Source organism: Capricornis sumatraensis, chromosome 10 (genome assembly GCF_032405125.1).
Source record: "Capricornis sumatraensis isolate serow.1 chromosome 10, serow.2, whole genome shotgun sequence".
Taxonomy (NCBI): Eukaryota; Metazoa; Chordata; class Mammalia; order Artiodactyla; family Bovidae; genus Capricornis; species Capricornis sumatraensis.
In genome coordinates, this window is record NC_091078.1 from 42237318 (window position 1) to 42250611 (window position 13294).

The 13294-nt window shown below is 71.0% G+C and overlaps 6 non-coding genes across 6 annotated transcripts; all 6 read left to right on the forward strand.

The window, feature by feature from the left end:
* The first annotated feature begins 1593 nt into the window (after window positions 1-1593).
* On the forward strand, window positions 1594-1712 carry LOC138087931 (5S ribosomal RNA). Its single transcript, XR_011145532.1, has one exon. It is a non-coding gene; the product is annotated as a 5S ribosomal RNA (ribosomal RNA).
* A 1980-nt stretch (window positions 1713-3692) lies between these two features.
* Window positions 3693-3811, forward strand: LOC138087932 (5S ribosomal RNA). Its single transcript, XR_011145533.1, has one exon. It is a non-coding gene; the product is annotated as a 5S ribosomal RNA (ribosomal RNA).
* A 1962-nt stretch (window positions 3812-5773) lies between these two features.
* On the forward strand, window positions 5774-5892 carry LOC138087933 (5S ribosomal RNA). Its single transcript, XR_011145534.1, has one exon. It is a non-coding gene; the product is annotated as a 5S ribosomal RNA (ribosomal RNA).
* A 1966-nt stretch (window positions 5893-7858) lies between these two features.
* Window positions 7859-7977, forward strand: LOC138087934 (5S ribosomal RNA). The gene has a single exon (XR_011145535.1). It is a non-coding gene; the product is annotated as a 5S ribosomal RNA (ribosomal RNA).
* A 1952-nt stretch (window positions 7978-9929) lies between these two features.
* LOC138087936 (5S ribosomal RNA) lies at window positions 9930-10048 on the forward strand. Its single transcript, XR_011145536.1, has one exon. It is a non-coding gene; the product is annotated as a 5S ribosomal RNA (ribosomal RNA).
* Window positions 10049-12014: 1966 nt separating this feature from the next.
* LOC138087937 (5S ribosomal RNA) lies at window positions 12015-12133 on the forward strand. Its single transcript, XR_011145537.1, has one exon. It is a non-coding gene; the product is annotated as a 5S ribosomal RNA (ribosomal RNA).
* The last annotated feature ends 1161 nt before the right edge of the window (window positions 12134-13294 follow it).

The following is a 13294-nucleotide window of genomic DNA, read 5'->3' on the forward strand; positions in this document are numbered from 1 at the left end:
AGGCGCGGGCGCACACACACACACACACACACACACACACACCTCACGCCCGCCCCCCCGCCCCCCAAACACAGACACACCCCCCGCAGCCCAGACAGGTCAAGAGCGGGAAACCACAAGTAAGGGAGACGGAGAAAGAGGGAGAGAGAGAGACAGCAAGAGGACCACACAGGCTTCCAAAGGCCCGGCCGCCACACCCTCCCCCCTCCACTGTGGGTATCCACCCGGCCCCCCAGTCGACCCGACCCCACCGTCGCCCACCGACACACTCACACGCACACTCTCTCCCACACTCAGCTTCTGGCCTGGGGGCGGGGGCTGGGTCTCGCCTCAGGGAGCCAAGCCGAAGGGGACCTTTGAGACCTCGGCTGCGAGGAAGTCTTGGGGTCCCCACGGGTGATTGCCAGCCCCAGGGCACCGCGTCCAGCCCGGGCTCGCCCGGCCCAAGGCTGACGCCCCCTCCCTTGCGCACGGGCCGCTCTCTGCGGTGTGTGACGGTCTGTGCCAGAGTGTCCGTCTCGGATGGGATGCCATCCCCTGTCCCCTGTCCGTGTCCCGCTTTCCGTCTCTCTGTCGGTCGCTCTGTGTCTCCCTCTCTCTGGCTCTCCCTCCCTGGGTGTGCCTGCGCGCTCGTGTCTGTCTGTCTGTCTGCATCTGCCTCTGCCTCTGCCTCTGCCCTCTCGCCGTCTTGGGAGCCTGTCTCTGAACCTTCATCTCTTTCCGTCTCTGTCTCTCCTGACCCCCGGGCCTCCCGTCCCTTCCTCTGGCCCCGGCCTCTCACGGGTGGGTGCTCTGGCTGTGGCCCTGGCTGACGAGCTTGCGCCGGCCGGCTGTCTCACTTGGCGTGGGTGCCTGCGAGTGTGTCTGTGTGCCTGTCCGTGTGGCTGCATGTCGCTCGTCTGCACCCTCAGCAAGGTCCTGTGCTTGGAGGGCGGCGTGGGGGCAAGGGGGGGGGGGTCTCGGTGGGGCGAAGGGGCGGGGCTGACGAGCTCTGGGCGCCGGCGCTGGTGGCTCCAGGTGGGTTTGGGCACCGCGCAGGTGCCGGGCAGGATGGGCGCTCAGGGCCACGGCTGGGCTGCGCCTAGGCCCGCAGGAGGCTCAGAGGACCGCGGGCCCCAGCGGGCCCCAGCGGGCCCCGAGGCCAGACAGATCCGGGGCCACGTGGCCCTGGGCAGCGAACGCCTTGGGGAGGTGGGCGAGGGGGTGGGGGAGGGGCGGCGGCCCCCGAGCCGGGTGGTGCCTGGAGGGTCCCAGGGTGGGAGAGCGCCAAGACCTCCGCGCCCCTCACTCCACCCTCCCCCCTACAGCCCCCGGCAGGCACACCCGGCCGGCTGCTCCGGGTCCCGGAAGCCCTGTGGTCCCCCGGGCCGGGCCGGCCGAGTGTTGGCCGGGGGTGACGGGGGGCGGGGGGCGGGGCGGCGTGGGCCGGCCACCGGGCCGCCGGGAGTCCGGTCGCGGGTGGTGCAGCTCAAGTGCAGCGCGCGCTCCGTGGAGAGCTGGAGAGCTGCGGCCGCCGGCTGGCCCGACCGGCAGGTCAGAGCGAAAGGCAGGCGCAGCGCAGGGCTCTTAGGGCGCCTGGCGGCAGCCGCCTCCGTCTACGGCCATACCACCCTGAACGCGCCCGATCTCGTCTGATCTCGGAAGCTAAGCAGGGTCGGGCCCGGTTAGTACTTGGATGGGAGACCGCCTGGGAATACCGGGTGCTGTAGGCTTTTTGTTGTCTCTTTTTTTCCCTGCCTCCCCTCTCCTTTAGCCCCGGGCCCCAGCCGCACCGCAAGCCCCGCCTGCCGCTGGCCCCTGGCACCCCACCGCGCTCAGAGCCGCCGCCTGCCTTCCAGCCCCTCTCAGGTTGGGTGGCCGGGGCCCCGACTCCCGCTGCAGACCTGGGTTGCCTCCGCGCGGCCCGCGAGCCCCTGGGCTTTCGGCGTCCAGGAAACCAGAGGAACGGCGGGGGCGGGGGCGCGGGGGTCTCTGTCTGGGGCTCCCTTGGCAGGCCTCAGGCAATTCTGGGCGGGGCCGGGGCCCCAGCCCCACCCCCAGACGCATCCTGCCAGGCAACCTCGAGGTCTCCCGCAGGCGCGGGCGCACAACACACACACACACACACACACACACACACACACCCTCACGCCCGCCCCCCCGCCCCCCAAACACAGACACACCCCCCGCAGCCCAGACAGGTCAAGAGCGGGAAACCACAAGTAAGGGAGACGGAGAAAGAGGGAGAGAGAGAGACAGCAAGAGGACCACACAGGCTTCCAAAGGCCCGGCCGCCACACCCTCCCCCCTCCACTGTGGGTATCCACCCGGCCCCCCAGTCGACCCGACCCCACCGTCGCCCACCGACACACTCACACGCACACTCTCTCCCACACTCAGCTTCTGGCCTGGGGGCGGGGGCTGGGTCTCGCCTCAGGGAGCCAAGCCGAAGGGGACCTTTGAGACCTCGGCTGCGAGGAAGTCTTGGGGTCCCCACGGGTGATTGCCAGCCCCAGGGCACCGCGTCCAGCCCGGGCTCGCCCGGCCCAAGGCTGACGCCCCCTCCCTTGTGCACGGGCCGCTCTCTGCGGTGTGTGACGGTCTGTGCCAGAGTGTCCGTCTCGGATGGGATGCCATCCCCTGTCCCCTGTCCGTGTCCCGCTTTCCGTCTCTCTGTCGGTCGCTCTGTGTCTCCCTCTCTCTGGCTCTCCCTCCCTGGGTGTGCCTGCGCGCTCGTGTCTGTCTGTCTGTCTGCATCTGCCTCTGCCTCTGCCTCTGCCCTCTCGCCGTCTTGGGAGCCTTCATCTCTTCGTCTCTTCGTCTCTGAACCTTCATCTCTTTCCGTCTCTGTCTCTCCTGACCCCCGGGCCTCCCGTCCCTTCCTCTGGCCCCGGCCTCTCACGGGTGGGTGCTCTGGCTGTGGCCCTGGCTGACGAGCTTGCGCCGGCCGGCTGTCTCACTTAGCGTGGGTGCCTGCGAGTGTGTCTGTGTGCCTGTCCGTGTGGCTGCATGTCGCTCGTCTGCACCCTCAGCAAGGTCCTGTGCTTGGAGGGCGGCGTGGGGGCAAGGGGGGGGGGCCTCGGTGGGGCGAAGGGGCGGGGCTGACGAGCTCTGGGCGCCGGCGCTGGTGGCTCCAGGTGGGTTTGGGCACCGCGCAGGTGCCGGGCAGGATGGGCGCTCAGGGCCACGGCTGGGCTGCGCCTAGGCCCGCAGGAGGCTCAGAGGACCGCGGGCCCCAGCGGGCCCCAGCGGGCCCCGAGGCCAGACAGATCCGGGGCCACGTGGCCCTGGGCAGCGAACGCCTTGGGGAGGTGGGCGAGGGGGTGGGGGAGGGGCGGCGGCCCCCGAGCCGGGTGGTGCCTGGAGGGTCCCAGGGTGGGAGAGCGCCAAGACCTCCGCGCCCCTCACTCCACCCTCCCCCCTACAGCCCCCGGCAGGCACACCCGGCCGGCTGCTCCGGGTCCCGGAAGCCCTGTGGTCCCCCGGGCCGGGCCGGCCGAGTGTTGGCCGGGGGTGACGGGGGGCGGGGGGCGGGGCGGCGTGGGCCGGCCACCGGGCCGCCGGGAGTCCGGTCGCGGGTGGTGCAGCTCAAGTGCAGCGCGCGCTCCGTGGAGAGCTGGAGAGCTGCGGCCGCCGGCTGGCCCGACCGGCAGGTCAGAGCGAAAGGCAGGCGCAGCGCAGGGCTCTTAGGGCGCCTGGCGGCAGCCGCCTCCGTCTACGGCCATACCACCCTGAACGCGCCCGATCTCGTCTGATCTCGGAAGCTAAGCAGGGTCGGGCCCGGTTAGTACTTGGATGGGAGACCGCCTGGGAATACCGGGTGCTGTAGGCTTTTTGTTGTCTCTTTTTTTCCCTGCCTCCCCTCTCCTTTAGCCCCGGGCCCCAGCCGCACCGCAAGCCCCGCCTGCCGCTGGCCCCTGGCACCCCACCGCGCTCAGAGCCGCCGCCTGCCTTCCAGCCCCTCTCAGGTTGGGTGGCCGGGGCCCCGACTCCCGCTGCAGACCTGGGTTGCCTCCGCGCGGCCCGCGAGCCCCTGGGCTTTCGGCGTCCAGGAAACCAGAGGAACGGCGGGGGCGGGGGCGCGGGGGTCTCTGTCTGGGGCTCCCTTGGCAGGCCTCAGGCAATTCTGGGCGGGGCCGGGGCCACAGCCCCACCCCCAGACGCATCCTGCCAGGCAACCTCGAGGTCTCCCGCAGGCGCGGGCGCAAAACACACACACACACACACACACACACACACACACCCTCACGCCCGCCCCCCCGCCCCCCAAACACAGACACACCCCCCGCAGCCCAGACAGGTCAAGAGCCGGAAACCACAAGTAAGGGAGACGGAGAAAGAGGGAGAGAGAGAGACAGCAAGAGGACCACACAGGCTTCCAAAGGCCCGGCCGCCACACCCTCCCCCCTCCACTGTGGGTATCCACCCAGCCCCCCAGTCGACCCGACCCCACCGTCGCCCACCGACACACTCACACGCACACTCTCTCCCACACTCAGCTTCTGGCCTGGGGGCGGGGGCTGGGTCTCGCCTCAGGGAGCCAAGCCGAAGGGGACCTTTGAGACCTCGGCTGCGAGGAAGTCTTGGGGTCCCCACGGGTGATTGCCAGCCCCAGGGCACCGCGTCCAGCCCGGGCTCGCCCGGCCCAAGGCTGACGCCCCCTCCCTTGCGCACGGGCCGCTCTCTGCGGTGTGTGACGGTCTGTGCCAGAGTGTCCGTCTCGGATGGGATGCCATCCCCTGTCCCCTGTCCGTGTCCCGCTTTCCGTCTCTCTGTCGGTCGCTCTGTGTCTCCCTCTCTCTGGCTCTACCTCCCTGGGTGTGCCTGCGCGCTCGTGTCTGTCTGTCTGTCTGCATCTGCCTCTGCCTCTGCCTCTGCCCTCTCGCCGTCTTGGGAGCCTGTCTCTGAACCTTCATCTCTTTCCGTCTCTGTCTCTCCTGACCCCCGGGCCTCCCGTCCCTTCCTCTGGCCCCGGCCTCTCACGGGTGGGTGCTCTGGCTGTGGCCCTGGCTGACGAGCTTGCGCCGGCCGGCTGTCTCACTTGGCGTGGGTGCCTGCGAGTGTGTCTGTGTGCCTGTCCGTGTGGCTGCATGTCGCTCGTCTGCACCCTCAGCAAGGTCCTGTGCTTGGAGGGCGGCGTGGGGGCAAGGGGGGGGGGCCTCGGTGGGGCGAAGGGGCGGGGCTGACGAGCTCTGGGCGCCGGCGCTGGTGGCTCCAGGTGGGTTTGGGCACCGCGCAGGTGCCGGGCAGGATGGGCGCTCAGGGCCACGGCTGGGCTGCGCCTAGGCCCGCAGGAGGCTCAGAGGACCGCGGGCCCCAGCGGGCCCCAGCGGGCCCCGAGGCCAGACAGATCCGGGGCCACGTGGCCCTGGGCAGCGAACGCCTTGGGGAGGTGGGCGAGGGGGTGGGGGAGGGGCGGCGGCCCCCGAGCCGGGTGGTGCCTGGAGGGTCCCAGGGTGGGAGAGCGCCAAGACCTCCGCGCCCCTCACTCCACCCTCCCCCCTACAGCCCCCGGCAGGCACACCCGGCCGGCTGCTCCGGGTCCCGGAAGCCCTGTGGTCCCCCGGGCCGGGCCGGCCGAGTGTTGGCCGGGGGTGACGGGGGGCGGGGGGCGGGGCGGCGTGGGCCGGCCACCGGGCCGCCGGGAGTCCGGTCGCGGGTGGTGCAGCTCAAGTGCAGCGCGCGCTCCGTGGAGAGCTGGAGAGCTGCGGCCGCCGGCTGGCCCGACCGGCAGGTCAGAGCGAAAGGCAGGCGCAGCGCAGGGCTCTTAGGGCGCCTGGCGGCAGCCGCCTCCGTCTACGGCCATACCACCCTGAACGCGCCCGATCTCGTCTGATCTCGGAAGCTAAGCAGGGTCGGGCCCGGTTAGTACTTGGATGGGAGACCGCCTGGGAATACCGGGTGCTGTAGGCTTTTTGTTGTCTCTTTTTTTCCCTGCCTCCCCTCTCCTTTAGCCCCGGGCCCCAGCCGCACCGCAAGCCCCGCCTGCCGCTGGCCCCTGGCACCCCACCGCGCTCAGAGCCGCCGCCTGCCTTCCAGCCCCTCTCAGGTTGGGTGGCCGGGGCCCCGACTCCCGCTGCAGACCTGGGTTGCCTCCGCGCGGCCCGCGAGCCCCTGGGCTTTCGGCGTCCAGGAAACCAGAGGAACGGCGGGGGCGGGGGCGCGGGGGTCTCTGTCTGGGGCTCCCTTGGCAGGCCTCAGGCAATTCTGGGCGGGGCCGGGGCCACAGCCCCACCCCCAGACGCATCCTGCCAGGCAACCTCGAGGTCTCCCGCAGGCGCGGGCGCACAACACACACACACACACACACACACACACACACACACACCCTCACGCCCGCCCCCCCGCCCCCCAAACACAGACACACCCCCCGCAGCCCAGACAGGTCAAGAGCCGGAAACCACAAGTAAGGGAGACGGAGAAAGAGGGAGAGAGAGAGACAGCAAGAGGACCACACAGGCTTCCAAAGGCCCGGCCGCCACACCCTCCCCCCTCCACTGTGGGTATCCACCCGGCCCCCCAGTCGACCCGACCCCACCGTCGCCCACCGACACACTCACACGCACACTCTCTCCCACACTCAGCTTCTGGCCTGGGGGCGGGGGCTGGGTCTCGCCTCAGGGAGCCAAGCCGAAGGGGACCTTTGAGACCTCGGCTGCGAGGAAGTCTTGGGGTCCCCACGGGTGATTGCCAGCCCCAGGGCACCGCGTCCAGCCCGGGCTCGCCCGGCCCAAGGCTGACGCCCCCTCCCTTGCGCACGGGCCGCTCTCTGCGGTGTGTGACGGTCTGTGCCAGAGTGTCCGTCTCGGATGGGATGCCATCCCCTGTCCCCTGTCCGTGTCCCGCTTTCCGTCTCTCTGTCGGTCGCTCTGTGTCTCCCTCTCTCTGGCTCTCCCTCCCTGGGTGTGCCTGCGCGCTCGTGTCTGTCTGTCTGTCTGCATCTGCCTCTGCCTCTGCCTCTGCCCTCTCGCCGTCTTGGGAGCCTGTCTCTGAACCTTCATCTCTTTCCGTCTCTGTCTCTCCTGACCCCCGGGCCTCCCGTCCCTTCCTCTGGCCCCGGCCTCTCACGGGTGGGTGCTCTGGCTGTGGCCCTGGCTGACGAGCTTGCGCCGGCCGGCTGTCTCACTTGGCGTGGGTGCCTGCGAGTGTGTCTGTGTGCCTGTCCGTGTGGCTGCATGTCGCTCGTCTGCACCCTCAGCAAGGTCCTGTGCTTGGAGGGCGGCGTGGGGGCAAGGGGGGGGGGCCTCGGTGGGGCGAAGGGGCGGGGCTGACGAGCTCTGGGCGCCGGCGCTGGTGGCTCCAGGTGGGTTTGGGCACCGCGCAGGTGCCGGGCAGGATGGGCGCTCAGGGCCACGGCTGGGCTGCGCCTAGGCCCGCAGGAGGCTCAGAGGACCGCGGGCCCCAGCGGGCCCCAGCGGGCCCCGAGGCCAGACAGATCCGGGGCCACGTGGCCCTGGGCAGCGAACGCCTTGGGGAGGTGGGCGAGGGGGTGGGGGAGGGGCGGCGGCCCCCGAGCCGGGTGGTGCCTGGAGGGTCCCAGGGTGGGAGAGCGCCAAGACCTCCGCGCCCCTCACTCCACCCTCCCCCCTACAGCCCCCGGCAGGCACACCCGGCCGGCTGCTCCGGGTCCCGGAAGCCCTGTGGTCCCCCGGGCCGGGCCGGCCGAGTGTTGGCCGGGGGTGACGGGGGGCGGGGGGCGGGGCGGCGTGGGCCGGCCACCGGGCCGCCGGGAGTCCGGTCGCGGGTGGTGCAGCTCAAGTGCAGCGCGCGCTCCGTGGAGAGCTGGAGAGCTGCGGCCGCCGGCTGGCCCGACCGGCAGGTCAGAGCGAAAGGCAGGCGCAGCGCAGGGCTCTTAGGGCGCCTGGCGGCAGCCGCCTCCGTCTACGGCCATACCACCCTGAACGCGCCCGATCTCGTCTGATCTCGGAAGCTAAGCAGGGTCGGGCCCGGTTAGTACTTGGATGGGAGACCGCCTGGGAATACCGGGTGCTGTAGGCTTTTTGTTGTCTCTTTTTTTCCCTGCCTCCCCTCTCCTTTAGCCCCGGGCCCCAGCCGCACCGCAAGCCCCGCCTGCCGCTGGCCCCTGGCACCCCACCGCGCTCAGAGCCGCCGCCTGCCTTCCAGCCCCTCTCAGGTTGGGTGGCCGGGGCCCCGACTCCCGCTGCAGACCTGGGTTGCCTCCGCGCGGCCCGCGAGCCCCTGGGCTTTCGGCGTCCAGGAAACCAGAGGAACGGCGGGGGCGGGGGCGCGGGGGTCTCTGTCTGGGGCTCCCTTGGCAGGCCTCAGGCAATTCTGGGCGGGGCCGGGGCCCCAGCCCCACCCCCAGACGCATCCTGCCAGGCAACCTCGAGGTCTCCCGCAGGCGCGGGCGCACAACACACACACACACACACACACACCCTCACGCCCGCCCCCCCGCCCCCCAAACACAGACACACCCCCCGCAGCCCAGACAGGTCAAGAGCGGGAAACCACAAGTAAGGGAGACGGAGAAAGAGGGAGAGAGAGAGACAGCAAGAGGACCACACAGGCTTCCAAAGGCCCGGCCGCCACACCCTCCCCCCTCCACTGTGGGTATCCACCCGGCCCCCCAGTCGACCCGACCCCACCGTCGCCCACCGACACACTCACACGCACACTCTCTCCCACACTCAGCTTCTGGCCTGGGGGCGGGGGCTGGGTCTCGCCTCAGGGAGCCAAGCCGAAGGGGACCTTTGAGACCTCGGCTGCGAGGAAGTCTTGGGGTCCCCACGGGTGATTGCCAGCCCCAGGGCACCGCGTCCAGCCCGGGCTCGCCCGGCCCAAGGCTGACGCCCCCTCCCTTGCGCACGGGCCGCTCTCTGCGGTGTGTGACGGTCTGTGCCAGAGTGTCCGTCTCGGATGGGATGCCATCCCCTGTCCCCTGTCCGTGTCCCGCTTTCCGTCTCTCTGTCGGTCGCTCTGTGTCTCCCTCTCTCTGGCTCTCCCTCCCTGGGTGTGCCTGCGCGCTCGTGTCTGTCTGTCTGTCTGCATCTGCCTCTGCCTCTGCCTCTGCCCTCTCGCCGTCTTGGGAGCCTGTCTCTGAACCTTCATCTCTTTCCGTCTCTGTCTCTCCTGACCCCCGGGCCTCCCGTCCCTTCCTCTGGCCCCGGCCTCTCACGGGTGGGTGCTCTGGCTGTGGCCCTGGCTGACGAGCTTGCGCCGGCCGGCTGTCTCACTTGGCGTGGGTGCCTGCGAGTGTGTCTGTGTGCCTGTCCGTGTGGCTGCATGTCGCTCGTCTGCACCCTCAGCAAGGTCCTGTGCTTGGAGGGCGGCGTGGGGGCAAGGGGGGGGGGTCTCGGTGGGGCGAAGGGGCGGGGCTGACGAGCTCTGGGCGCCGGCGCTGGTGGCTCCAGGTGGGTTTGGGCACCGCGCAGGTGCCGGGCAGGATGGGCGCTCAGGGCCACGGCTGGGCTGCGCCTAGGCCCGCAGGAGGCTCAGAGGACCGCGGGCCCCAGCGGGCCCCAGCGGGCCCCGAGGCCAGACAGATCCGGGGCCACGTGGCCCTGGGCAGCGAACGCCTTGGGGAGGTGGGCGAGGGGGTGGGGGAGGGGCGGCGGCCCCCGAGCCGGGTGGTGCCTGGAGGGTCCCAGGGTGGGAGAGCGCCAAGACCTCCGCGCCCCTCACTCCACCCTCCCCCCTACAGCCCCCGGCAGGCACACCCGGCCGGCTGCTCCGGGTCCCGGAAGCCCTGTGGTCCCCCGGGCCGGGCCGGCCGAGTGTTGGCCGGGGGTGACGGGGGGCGGGGGGCGGGGCGGCGTGGGCCGGCCACCGGGCCGCCGGGAGTCCGGTCGCGGGTGGTGCAGCTCAAGTGCAGCGCGCGCTCCGTGGAGAGCTGGAGAGCTGCGGCCGCCGGCTGGCCCGACCGGCAGGTCAGAGCGAAAGGCAGGCGCAGCGCAGGGCTCTTAGGGCGCCTGGCGGCAGCCGCCTCCGTCTACGGCCATACCACCCTGAACGCGCCCGATCTCGTCTGATCTCGGAAGCTAAGCAGGGTCGGGCCCGGTTAGTACTTGGATGGGAGACCGCCTGGGAATACCGGGTGCTGTAGGCTTTTTGTTGTCTCTTTTTTTCCCTGCCTCCCCTCTCCTTTAGCCCCGGGCCCCAGCCGCACCGCAAGCCCCGCCTGCCGCTGGCCCCTGGCACCCCACCGCGCTCAGAGCCGCCGCCTGCCTTCCAGCCCCTCTCAGGTTGGGTGGCCGGGGCCCCGACTCCCGCTGCAGACCTGGGTTGCCTCCGCGCGGCCCGCGAGCCCCTGGGCTTTCGGCGTCCAGGAAACCAGAGGAACGGCGGGGGCGGGGGCGCGGGGGTCTCTGTCTGGGGCTCCCTTGGCAGGCCTCAGGCAATTCTGGGCGGGGCCGGGGCCCCAGCCCCACCCCCAGACGCATCCTGCCAGGCAACCTCGAGGTCTCCCGCAGGCGCGGGCGCACAACACACACACACACACACACACACACACACACACACACCCTCACGCCCGCCCCCCCGCCCCCCAAACACAGACACACCCCCCGCAGCCCAGACAGGTCAAGAGCCGGAAACCACAAGTAAGGGAGACGGAGAAAGAGGGAGAGAGAGAGACAGCAAGAGGACCACACAGGCTTCCAAAGGCCCGGCCGCCACACCCTCCCCCCTCCACTGTGGGTATCCACCCGGCCCCCCAGTCGACCCGACCCCACCGTCGCCCACCGACACACTCACACGCACACTCTCTCCCACACTCAGCTTCTGGCCTGGGGGCGGGGGCTGGGTCTCGCCTCAGGGAGCCAAGCCGAAGGGGACCTTTGAGACCTCGGCTGCGAGGAAGTCTTGGGGTCCCCACGGGTGATTGCCAGCCCCAGGGCACCGCGTCCAGCCCGGGCTCGCCCGGCCCAAGGCTGACGCCCCCTCCCTTGCGCACGGGCCGCTCTCTGCGGTGTGTGACGGTCTGTGCCAGAGTGTCCGTCTCGGATGGGATGCCATCCCCTGTCCCCTGTCCGTGTCCCGCTTTCCGTCTCTCTGTCGGTCGCTCTGTGTCTCCCTCTCTCTGGCTCTCCCTCCCTGGGTGTGCCTGCGCGCTCGTGTCTGTCTGTCTGTCTGCATCTGCCTCTGCCTCTGCCTCTGCCCTCTCGCCGTCTTGGGAGCCTGTCTCTGAACCTTCATCTCTTTCCGTCTCTGTCTCTCCTGACCCCCGGGCCTCCCGTCCCTTCCTCTGGCCCCGGCCTCTCACGGGTGGGTGCTCTGGCTGTGGCCCTGGCTGACGAGCTTGCGCCGGCCGGCTGTCTCACTTGGCGTGGGTGCCTGCGAGTGTGTCTGTGTGCCTGTCCGTGTGGCTGCATGTCGCTCGTCTGCACCCTCAGCAAGGTCCTGTGCTTGGAGGGCGGCGTGGGGGCAAGGGGGGGGGGCCTCGGTGGGGCGAAGGGGCGGGGCTGACGAGCTCTGGGCGCCGGCGCTGGTGGCTCCAGGTGGGTTTGGGCACCGCGCAGGTGCCGGGCAGGATGGGCGCTCAGGGCCACGGCTGGGCTGCGCCTAGGCCCGCAGGAGGCTCAGAGGACCGCGGGCCCCAGCGGGCCCCAGCGGGCCCCGAGGCCAGACAGATCCGGGGCCACGTGGCCCTGGGCAGCGAACGCCTTGGGGAGGTGGGCGAGGGGGTGGGGGAGGGGCGGCGGCCCCCGAGCCGGGTGGTGCCTGGAGGGTCCCAGGGTGGGAGAGCGCCAAGACCTCCGCGCCCCTCACTCCACCCTCCCCCCTACAGCCCCCGGCAGGCACACCCGGCCGGCTGCTCCGGGTCCCGGAAGCCCTGTGGTCCCCCGGGCCGGGCCGGCCGAGTGTTGGCCGGGGGTGACGGGGGGCGGGGGGCGGGGCGGCGTGGGCCGGCCACCGGGCCGCCGGGAGTCCGGTCGCGGGTGGTGCAGCTCAAGTGCAGCGCGCGCTCCGTGGAGAGCTGGAGAGCTGCGGCCGCCGGCTGGCCCGACCGGCAGGTCAGAGCGAAAGGCAGGCGCAGCGCAGGGCTCTTAGGGCGCCTGGCGGCAGCCGCCTCCGTCTACGGCCATACCACCCTGAACGCGCCCGATCTCGTCTGATCTCGGAAGCTAAGCAGGGTCGGGCCCGGTTAGTACTTGGATGGGAGACCGCCTGGGAATACCGGGTGCTGTAGGCTTTTTGTTGTCTCTTTTTTTCCCTGCCTCCCCTCTCCTTTAGCCCCGGGCCCCAGCCGCACCGCAAGCCCCGCCTGCCGCTGGCCCCTGGCACCCCACCGCGCTCAGAGCCGCCGCCTGCCTTCCAGCCCCTCTCAGGTTGGGTGGCCGGGGCCCCGACTCCCGCTGCAGACCTGGGTTGCCTCCGCGCGGCCCGCGAGCCCCTGGGCTTTCGGCGTCCAGGAAACCAGAGGAACGGCGGGGGCGGGGGCGCGGGGGTCTCTGTCTGGGGCTCCCTTGGCAGGCCTCAGGCAATTCTGGGCGGGGCCGGGGCCCCAGCCCCACCCCCAGACGCATCCTGCCAGGCAACCTCGAGGTCTCCCGCAGGCGCGGGCGCACAACACACACACACACACACACACACCCTCACGCCCGCCCCCCCGCCCCCCAAACACAGACACACCCCCCGCAGCCCAGACAGGTCAAGAGCGGGAAACCACAAGTAAGGGAGACGGAGAAAGAGGGAGAGAGAGAGACAGCAAGAGGACCACACAGGCTTCCAAAGGCCCGGCCGCCACACCCTCCCCCCTCCACTGTGGGTATCCACCCGGCCCCCCAGTCGACCCGACCCCACCGTCGCCCACCGACACACTCACACGCACACTCTCTCCCACACTCAGCTTCTGGCCTGGGGGCGGGGGCTGGGTCTCGCCTCAGGGAGCCAAGCCGAAGGGGACCTTTGAGACCTCGGCTGCGAGGAAGTCTTGGGGTCCCCACGGGTGATTGCCAGCCCCAGGGCACCGCGTCCAGCCCGGGCTCGCCCGGCCCAAGGCTGACGCCCCCTCCCTTGCGCACGGGCCGCTCTCTGCGGTGTGTGACGGTCTGTGCCAGAGTGTCCGTCTCGGATGGGATGCCATCCCCTGTCCCCTGTCCGTGTCCCGCTTTCCGTCTCTCTGTCGGTCGCTCTGTGTCTCCCTCTCTCTGGCTCTCCCTCCCTGGGTGTGCCTGCGCGCTCGTGTCTGTCTGTCTGTCTGCATCTGCCTCTGCCTCTGCCTCTGCCCTCTCGCCGTCTTGGGAGCCTGTCTCTGAACCTTCATCTCTTTCCGTCTCTGTCTCTCCTGACCCCCGGGCCTCCCGTCCCTTCCTCTGGCCCCGGCCTCTCACGGGTGGGTGCTCTGGCTGTG